The sequence below is a fragment of the Lactuca serriola genome, chromosome 8 (assembly GCF_051521515.1).
Source record: "Lactuca serriola cultivar US96UC23 chromosome 8, Lser_US96UC23_V15, whole genome shotgun sequence".
In the NCBI taxonomy this organism is placed as follows: Eukaryota; Viridiplantae; Streptophyta; class Magnoliopsida; order Asterales; family Asteraceae; genus Lactuca; species Lactuca serriola.
The window spans coordinates 240,836,888-240,847,976 of NC_136415.1; the positions used below are offsets into that span (position 1 = coordinate 240,836,888).

The following is an 11,089-nucleotide window of genomic DNA, read 5'->3' on the forward strand; positions in this document are numbered from 1 at the left end:
ACAGGTCCTGGTTACACTCCTAAGCCCATATCCATAGGTGATATTTTGTAATTTTTACATATGTAAAATGATGGATCTGTCACACATTTAATCGAATGAAAGAGAAAAAAACAAAAACAAAAACAATGTCCTTGATCGGTGCCATAAATCCTGAAGATTTTCATGATTGATACTTTAAATACCACTTTTCAATTTATTTTCACGTTAACACTTAACCCTCAACTTTCATTTACCCTCACATGGTTTTCTATGTCAGTTCATGAAATTAAGGTTTTGTTTGGCTGACTAACTGAAAACTAGTCGTTGAAAATTGATGTTTAGAAATAGAAATGACAAAAAAAAGCATTTAAAAATCTTACATGTTTTGCAATCTCATATTTTGTATTCTATTGTATCATATTTGTTCTTTAAGCTTTTAAAGTAACATCTTTTATCAACATATATTGTAAATTAATTATAAAACTAGTATACGTGCCCATGCTCTGCATAGGTTAGATGTGAATTACATAGCAAAAGCATAAAAATGCAATTTTAATACAAAAAAAATAAAAATAAAAGACTCAAATAAAGTAAAATCCCTTGTATTCATCTGTCTTCTGCGATGACTTTTAGGATCTGTTGGTATATTTTAATCGGGTCTGCACCAATTTTCTGCAATAAAAAGAAATTAATATAATGATATTAGTTTAGTAATATTAAAAAAATGACCACTTAAACCATGGGATACACAGAAAGCATTTTTACCATTTAGGTTAGTTTCATTCATGGACTTTTTGGTCATAATGAAGACGATGAGGCCTGAGGGCATTTTTGTCATTTTGCACAGATGGGAGATCGAAAGAATAGCCCTTCTCCTTCTTTAAAAAAAAGTGCTACATGTATTTCTTTTCATAATATAATGTTTTTAGCTACAATCTTCAAACTCTTGCAAATCATTAAAATCAATTTTAAGTTTTTAACATTTTCTTTCATATAAATGTATGATCATAGATAAAAAAAAAAAAAAAAAAATTGAACGGATTACCTATAAGTCGATACTTCCTTAAAATTTAGTAGATGTGACAGCATCCCAACCACACCTACTAAGATTAATATATGAATGCATGAGAACAACTAAAAATAAATAAATAAACTTATTAATTTCTTATAAAAAAATAGATAGTATCATACTGGTGCTTTGTGGGTTCCTGAGACTTGGGCTTAATAAGGGTTCCTAAAGCAAAAGAGAAACAAAAATTAACATACATATAAATAACGATAGTTATTATAATTTTTTCCTTTTTTATAGTTTTTTAACAATAAATCTTTTGTATTTATAATAATTACCAATGAATCCAATCTTTTTTTATAGGCTAATGCAGCTTCAAAAAACCATGTCTGCAAATAAAATATAATTATATCTATTTTTTAACTATTATTAAATAATTATTGGATTGTTTTTAATTTTTTTTTTACGAAAAATTTTGTAACATCCCAAAAATACAGGCCAAAAATTTCATTTTTAAATACGTCATTATAAAACCAACAGTGTAATAAAACATTTGTAATGTCATGTTATGTCAAAACCAAAGTAGAAATAATCAAACATGTTATCATAAAACAATATCAGAGTGTAATCCCAAAGATCTCATGTGCGGAAAACCATAGTGTGATACGCTGCGATCAAGCCGGCTCATTTCCTTTAAACACGAAGTACCTGAAACCAAAATTGATAACCGTAAGCACGAAGCTTAGTGAGTTCCCTCATCACACCACATACCACACAATCATATAACATACATATACTGTCAGGCATATCTGGGTGCCCGACCTACCCCTTCGGTCCTCTTGACCGGATGCTGCCTAACATATCTGGGTGCTGGGCTCCCCTTCGGTCCTCTCGACCGGATACTGCCTAGCATATCTGGGTGCTGGGCTCCCCTTCGGTCCTCTCGACCGGATACTGCCTAACATATCTGGGTGCTGGCCTCTCCTTCGGTATCTTTCAACCGGTAACCGAGGACTATTTCACCCCCTAACACTACCACATAAAAAGCATAGCATAAACACATAAGTCATATACTGCCTAGCATATCTGGGTGCTAGTCTACGCCTTCGGTCCTGTCGACCGGTAAGTGGGGACTATTTCACCCCCTACTACCACTATCACATAACATAATATCATGCTAGCACATAAACATAATAGGTAGTAGCAAACATAGACAATTATCACAAAGACAATCATCTAACAACTCATACTGGTGGGCCGGCATTGTGGTCGTAGACCCACCGCTACTGGAAGGTAACTCAACTCACACTGCTAAAGTCCCGAAGACACAATCCCCCACTTGCTGAAGTCCCGCAGACTCGACCTAACTACTGGCTGACAGATTCCCGAACTGTCAACACCAAAATAACACCTAATCAATAATTGGGTCCCAATATATAACCATACGTACATTCTTTGGGTAATTACTACATTACCCCTAGCTTGGCTTATTTATGCCCAAGGCCCAATCCATAGGCCCAAAGCCAACTAGGAATCCAAGCCCAACATATGGCCCAATTTTCCAAATTGGGCCTAGGCCTATACATGGTCTCATTTTGAGGCCTAACATCATATAATCATTAAGGCCCAAACTATGACCCATCTATGGCCCAATTTTCTAAATTGGGCCTAAACCCCTTACATGGGCCTTACCCTAGGCCCATTAAATTATTCTAGTTCAATTGCTTGCTCTTGGATGGTCCATTATTATTTCAATCATTTAGGCCCAATAGAAAGGCCCAATAATAAACCCAAGTAAAATTAGGGTTTCACATAAAATGACGATTATGGTTAAGTTTCCTACTTAACCCATTAAGGACTTAATCCATTAAGTCTAATATTGCTTAGATTAATTTCCGCCAACGATTATTATTTAATATTCCAAGTTATTAATAAGTCTCGTGTGTCTCGATTAATAAAATTAGGGTTTTGATGGCATTAGGGTTTTCCAATCCAAATATTAGCCCATTTATCAATTTCTTGGCCTTTTATGTCAATTAGGGCTTTATTGGGCCTATTAAGCCCACTAAAATATTATTAAGCCCATTAGGGTTTTATTGGGTCCATTAGAGTCCATTAAGCTTCATTGGGCCCATTAGAGCTCCTTTGAGCCCATTAGGGTTTCTAGCACCCCAAACGGATCAATCATAAGAGGCAAAGCGCACCGCCACCCGACACGGCGGCCGGTGGCGGCAGCCACCACCCTAAGGTGGTGGTTTTCAATTTCCTTCCATTATTTCCATTTTTACAACTTACAATGAAAATACCAAAATAAACACACACACCTACTACACTAAAATAACACACACACAGCCACCCTATGGTGGCCGGTAGTGGTGGAAGGTGGTAGCCACCACCTCACGGTGGTGGCAGTGGCGGTCTTCCTTTATTCTCCGACTACACAACCCATAAAACACAACTCTTGCTCGGAATGGGAAACCAACCACCTATTTGATGACGTATGGCAGCGGTAGTGGCGATTTCACGTCGTTAGCCACGACCTCGTGGTGGTGGCGGTGGTGTTTTATTGATTCCCAATCAATCAACATACACAGCAGGCCCTTCTTCAAGATTCTGAGCACAACCGCCACCGGTGGCGCATAACGACAGCAACAACACCACGGGTGGCATAACGACGGTATTCATGGTGGCGCCAACGAGGCTGAGACGCGGAGATGACGAACAGAAGAAGGAGAAGAAGTGAATACGGCAGGGGAGGTGACGGTTAAATGAAAATCAATGGTTGCTCGATGAGTTAGGTTGAATGAAAGCGATTCCCGTCGTTCGACTCCGATCCTCAACCTTTCTTCTCGTTGGAAATGGCAGCAGCGACCGCAGCAAGGCGGTGAGGGCTTGACAGTCTTCAACCGATGGCAGCGACTACGGTTTGGCAGCACCCTCCATGGTCTCGGTGGTCCCTCCTGACAACCGCTATATCATTCACGTCCTTGCCGGCACAGAGACACTGGTGGATCGAGCTTCAACAAGGAGATGCAGCCGGAGGTTGAAGACGAATAGAGAGAGAGAGTGGTGGCTGAGGAATTAGGTTTAGGGTTCAACGATTGCAAGGCTATATACCCGGCTCATATGAAACATATTCCCATATTGACATAACTGGCCCCTCCTCCTCCCATTCCTTACACAATAAGTCCTAATTTTACCCTTTTAGCCCTTGACATTATAATTCTTTACAATTCAGGTTCAATACTTACTAAACAGCCCCTTAGCCCCCAAAATCCCTTCAAATGAAGTCCCGGAAGTTACCATTTAGTCCCTGCCTTCATAAATAATTACGAATCCGATTCGAAACTTGCACTTTTAGCCCCCGACTTCTAAAATGGTAACAATTAACTCTTCGAGACCATCCTTTTATACATAATTATTTATTTTAGGGCTACCATTTATTCATCAATTTATTTATTTATTTAATAAATAAACGGGGTTTTACAAATTTACCATATGGTCAAGCTTTCTCTCCATATCAGCACTGAATGGTCTGGCAATTGGGTTGGGTTCGGGTTGGTGGGTTGGCGGGTCAGAATACATTGAACCAACCCAACCCATATAATATATGGGTTTGTGGGTTGGCGGGTTGAAAACATCAACCCAACCCAACCCATATAACCCGTATAAGTATATGGGTTCGTGGGTCAAACCCAACCCGTATAACCCATTTAATAAGCAAAACATTTTAAAAATGAAATGAAAAAATAAAAATAAAATGAAGTCATAAAGTCTTAAATATTCAACATAAAGTCATAAACAGGAGTGATGACGACGAGTGGTGTGCGACAGCCGGAGGACGAGAAGACAAGTGGTGTGTGTGCGACACTGCGACAATTGATGATTTGATGCCTTAATCGACGGAGACAGGAGACACAAAGTCATGAGTATGGGGACTGAAGATTGAAATTCTTTTTTATTAGGGGCTTCTTAGTGGCTAGGGGACGCTAAGTCGACTCGAAAATATTTTGCAGTTTTGGAATTCGGAAAACGATTAAACGATAATCAAATATTCAATTAAATATATTTTTTAAACATAATATATATATATATATATATATATAATCGGGTTGGCGTGTTGACCCGCAAACCCAAACAGGTAAACCAACCCAACCCATGAAATAAACGGGTTGACGGGTTGGTAGGTCAAAAATCTCAACCCAAACCCATTTATTTTGGTGTTGGGTTAGTGTCGGGTTACGGGTTGGGTCTAGGATTGCCACCCCTAACACTGATAAGAGTTTGATAACCCTCACCACCACCCCAAAAGACATAATTTTCACCCCTAAATAATGTGTAACCTTATTTAAATGGTAAAAGTTCATATCAAGGGCCAAATTGTCTTTTTTTTGTTCAATAAAGTAAGTGTAAGTAGTAAGTACCATTTATAGCATTGTACTTTTATTTATAATGTAACTACAATGTTATAAATGGATAATAATAAAAGTAATAAAAGATGAATGCTATCCAAGCACAGGAGCTGGCCTTACAACGAGTAGATCAAAAATGAGATATTGCTACAATGGATTAATCATTAGCCAATAACTGAAATATTTTTCAGTTTTAGTGCCTAGTAGTTTGAAATAAGCACCAAAATCGATTGTTTGAACAAAATTTAATAACTTCTCATACTGAAATATTGAATACTTTACGTGCTAATCATTTTTTTGTAGTAAATATTAATAAAATCAAAGCTGATTTTAAAAATTATATTTTTTTTCTACCTGTCCACCACTAACAACAGATCCATGCTTACATCCTTCTTACCACGAGTTGAGAAGTGGTGCTACAGATGCGTCCATTTGTCCAGAAGCAAGCAAAGAGAGTCGACTCAATAGCTATTTCAATATACAAGAAAAAGGTTATTATAAAATGCAACATTTAAAAGAAAAGGACATACAATGGGAATGTTAATCAATTATTCAGGATATGAGTACCTTACCATTTTGAGCTACTGCAGCCAAAATTAACAAATCAAAATCAATACAAAATATGTTTCATACTCTCATCCTTAATGTATCAGTTGATATATTATTGAAGTTTACTTCTCATAAAGTTCATCATGCACCAAATTCAATAACTTTTCCGATTGCAACTGCTTTTATGCATGTTGGAGTTAACAATCATAAAAGGACAGGAACACTCTTCTGTGATATGTGTGTAGGCCGAGATTTTTGTTAACATAGGATCATACACATTTTTTATTAACTTAGACACTAATTAAATAAATCTGATGCATATATATAGACAACCTCCAACCATCACAACCCTTCAAGATGACAATTAATTCTACCCGCTATAACTACCTTTAACCACCATATAAGTGACTTATATAACTACTAATTGATAACAAAATTTAACAGTCATAACCAACCGTATTGAATGTCAAGATTACCCTTCAATATTACAAAGAACAAATCATCATTTTAACCAATAGTTGCTGGTGCTCTAGTCCAATCCAAGATAAGGGTGTTTTGGTACAAGAAATCCAATTAATGCATAATAAAAAGAAGCTAATTTACATATTACAATATGGTGGAAGATGTGAACATAATCGAATTTCGTTATTAGTCATGATATTTACTTAACTATGTTATTAGCTCAAAAAAAAAGCATATGAAAACATTTTTTTTTAATTATCATCCAAATGAACTAACCGGGGTGATTTCCCAATGGAGTTGAGAACATAGAACATAATGAACTTGTATAAATCATAAAAACTATAAGATTAATAAAACAAATGTTCAAAGTTTAACTCTTTTGTTCAAAGACAGGTTTCCATCTGCTAATGTTTAAGACATGTGTTGAAAAACCCCAAATTAAGCCTTCAACACCCAAAATCAAATCCAATACTGACTCTTCTGGTAGGGTGGTCTTGGTTGACTCCAAAATCAAGAACATAGAAGAAAGTAGGGGTAAGATAACGAAAATAAAAAATTAGGGTTCATATAGGCTGTGGTTATACCCAAATCGGATTGTGTCTTCGTTTTCATTGCAAATTGGAGAATACGACCCTATGGACAGAGTAGAAAATAGAACTATAACAATACCTTAGTTCAAACCGTTAGTAGGAGCAAAGAGACATAGCAGAGCGTATTTGTGGAAGCTGAACTCAACAACTCGAAAATACTTGAGGTAAAATCGACGGTAACGGTGAGAGAGAACAATGGAGAGTCGGGTACACCCAGGAATCAACACGCTGTCATTGACGATGGAGCGTCTCTTTGGTTAAAGCAGATTATGCAACAAATGAGAGATTGAAAAGCAGGACGAATCGTGTTTTGTCTCTTCTGTGTTTGTATGTTCTGCAGCCCTTTCCTATGGGGGGTGGGGGGGGGGGGTGGTGGTTCGGGCTTATCTTTTTAAGAGGCAAAAGTCATTTTTCGAAAAGTTACTTAAAGTCATGTTTTCCTGACTTTTCCAAAAAAATAAGTTTTTCTTATATATCAAAAATCCAAAAGTAACTTTTAAAATCCTTTTACCAAACATCTTTTACATTTTATCTTTTCCAAAAAGGACTTTTGTCTCTCAAAAAGATAAGCCAAACACCCCCGAGGCCATGTCGATCAATCGAGCTCTAAAGAAAGATGAAAAGGGATTTGAGAGAATATTGGTTATCGAGGTACTTGAGGCGGTGGTTCGACGGAGTATTAAAGTAACTGGTCGATGGGAAGATATTTTAAGCAAAAACAGTAAAAAAAATAATAATAATAAATCAAAAAAAGAAAAGAAAAACGAACACCATAACTGTAAAAAAGGCGTAAGTTCTTTTTACCACATGCACTGTTCATAAAAACATTGTTCTTTAATTAGTACATAACTAGCAAGGTTTTGAAAACCGGACCGGAGACCGAATCGGTCGTCTTACTAGTTCGATTGTTCAAGTGGTCCAACCGGTCTCAAAAACCGGAAAACCGGATGATGTCATAATTATATTTAATTATATATAAAAAAAATATTTTTTAAAATTTCCGGTATTGACCGGTTTTACCGGTTCAACCGGATCGGTTTTTACTTTTTACTGGTTTGACCGGTTTTTACTGGTTTTCACCGATTCACACGAATACTGCTTTTTTGGCCTTTAAGAACCGGATCCAGGACCGGTTCCCAGTTGAACCGGTCGAACCGGCCGGTCCGGTCCGGTTTTCAAAACATGGATAACTAGGGAAGAACCCCGCTTTGTGGGGTTGTACATGCCAAATAAATTAAAAAATAGAAAGATTTTACCGTGTTACATTGTAAAGGACTATGTTATTTAAATATGAAAATTACAACAAATAACAATTTCCTTTGGTGTGCCACCACCAAGTGAATGACCAAGAATCTGAAAAAATAAATACAAACTCAGGTTGTGAACCATAAACTGTCAACAAAAACTAAAACCCAATAAGCATCCAACACAATGTAAAAGATATAATGAAATTAACATAAATTTTGACACATACCTTTGTCGCAACAGGAAAGCCCAATAACAATTAGTACACACGCAAGCTTCCACTTCGAATCTCTCTTTCCACAAGTTCATGCTCCATTGACAACATATTGGCAAAAGATTTACTTCATAAGAAAAAAAAATTAGTTTTGAAGATTAGCTCATACATACATGTGTCCAACAGTCAAGGGTAGTACCCATTTGGAGGGGGAGACGACGGCCAACGATCAAGACAGAGAAGACCGAAGGAAGCTCGGTATCGGGACACTTGAGCAGGTGGAACCATTCTCCCCAAGTCATGTTGTAGCAATCAAAAGAATTATAACAACCATGGCCCACCCAAGATAAACTAAATATGCATTTGGTATCATTTTGATTCAAATATCATAAAAAGTAAGCTAAATTATGAAATTAAAGATCCCAAATAACATTGTGAGATCGGAGGTATAAAGAAAACACTCACAAATAATGAAAGTAAGTTGCTCAACTTTGACATTCTTGGTCAAACGACAAACTACACTTTATTGTAAAGATTGCATTCAACCTCTAGAAAACTGTAACCACTTATAATATATGAATATACAAATAAAAATTTTATCACCTCATATTTTTGCAAGCAAACTATAGAAAATTGTAACCATTTATGATGAATGCAAATTGGATTTGTATCACGTGATCTTTGCACAATACTTTTTAGAGACCTTTGAATCATGGGCTGATAAAATAATAAAAGGAAAAATACAGTTAATAACTTTTGGAAAACCAAAAGGATAAAGTTGAAATAAAATATAAAGGGAAGAGAAGGTTGCAAATTTGGACAATACCAAATAAAATATATGGCCCGTTTAGTAAAATCTAGGGTAATTTACAAATATGGTCTTTGTATTATGTAAAAAAAATGTTTTCCGCTCCTTAAGTATTTCTTTGCTCAGATCATTCTTGTGTGACATCCTCACAATGAGGTCAAGTATAACATCTTGTCCTTTTCACAGCAAAGATAATTAATTTTTTGTATAGGTCCTCTTTTTAAATCTGATTATAGCATTGTTGGGTTTATATTAAAAAACTAGTTGTGAGACCCGTATATTATACGAGTTAATTAAAACAAAATGTTAATATAAACGATTAAATGAAAATTTTATTTGAATTTGAAATTCAAAATAACTGAAAATTATGAGAAAAAAAAAACATGCAAAAAATAAATAAATTAAAATTATGTGTTTAGTTATCAAATTTGTGTACTAAATGGATAAATTATAACAAAATGTTAAACACAAAGGTTTAAACTGTAAATTTATTTGAAATTGAAATTAAAATTTAGAATTTGAAATTTGAAATTTGAAATGAATAGTCATTATTGTAGGTTTAATTTATGGAAACTAAATTAATGATATATTGGAAATGAAAAATGAAGTAAATGACAAGTGGAAAAAAAAATATATCTCAAAATTATGACAAAATGACATGTGGCCAATTGAATGGGAGAATGAGAAGTGACAAAATCATTCTTATTTATTATGGTAGATATATATATATATATATATATATATATATATATATATATATATATATATATATCCTTCCTAATAAATGAAATAATTTTACCACATGTCATTCTCTTATTAACTTGGACACGTGTTATTTTTTGGTATTTTTAATTAAATGTTTTTTTTTCCATTTCTCATTTTCTCATTTTTTGTATGTTTTCTTAATTAACATATCATATTTACACTTCAATTAATAATTTTCTTAATTGAAAATAACCAATAATTTATAATATTAGTAATCATATAATATTCAATATGTTTCCTGTTAAATTCAAATTTTAAATTATAAATTTCAAATTTAAATAAATTTTTGTTTAAAATTTTATATATAATTTTTTGTTTTATCAATAGATATACATGGGGAATAGATTTTTTTTCCGAGTAAAATACAAATAAGGTCCATTTGGTATGAGAATTTTTTTCAAGATTCGTTTTTGTAACTTTTTTTTGTTGCGGTTTCATTTTGTTACGGACGTTTAGTAAAATCTAGGGTAATTTACAAATATGGTCTTTGTATTATGTAAAAAAAATGTTTTCCGCTCCTTAAGTATTTATTTGCTCAGATCATTCTTGTGTGACATCCTCACAATGAGGTCAAGTATAACATCTTGTCCTTTTCACAGCAAAGATAATTAATTTTTTTATAGATCCTCTTTTTAAATCTGATTATAGCATTGTTGGGTTTATATTAAAAAACTAGTTGTGAGACCCGTATATTATACGGGTAATTAAAACAAAATATTAATATAAACGATTAAATGAAAACTTTATTTGAATTTGAAATTCAAAATAACTGAAAATTATGAGAAAAAAAAACATGCAAAAAATAAATAAATTAAAATTATGTGTTTAGTTATCAAATTTGTGTACTAAATGGATAAATTATAACAAAATGTTAAACACAAAGGTTTAAACTGTAAATTTATTTGAAATTGAAATTAAAATTTAGAATTTGAAATTTGAAATTTGAAATGAATAGTCATTATTGTAGGTTTAATTTATGGAAACTAAATTAATGATATATTGGAAATGAAAAAATGAAGTAAATGACAAGTTGAAAAAAATATATCTCAAAATTAT

General features: G+C 34.0%; 1 long non-coding RNA gene across 11 annotated transcripts; it reads right to left on the reverse strand.

Moving 5' to 3' along the window:
- Positions 1-428: 428 nt before the first annotated feature.
- LOC145066013 (uncharacterized) lies at positions 429-7,349 on the reverse strand. 11 transcript variants are annotated; one of them, XR_013688601.1, is made up of 7 exons: positions 7,081-7,349; positions 5,798-5,868; positions 1,327-1,696; positions 1,171-1,213; positions 1,025-1,079; positions 745-924; positions 429-651 (listed from the first exon to the last, which is right to left on the reverse strand). It is a non-coding gene; the product is annotated as an uncharacterized LOC145066013 (long non-coding RNA). The 11 variants fall into 11 exon arrangements; XR_013688599.1 differs by having other exon boundaries at positions 745-884; positions 5,755-5,868; XR_013688597.1 differs by having other exon boundaries at positions 745-915; positions 5,755-5,868.
- Between the last annotated feature and the right edge of the window lie 3,740 nt (positions 7,350-11,089).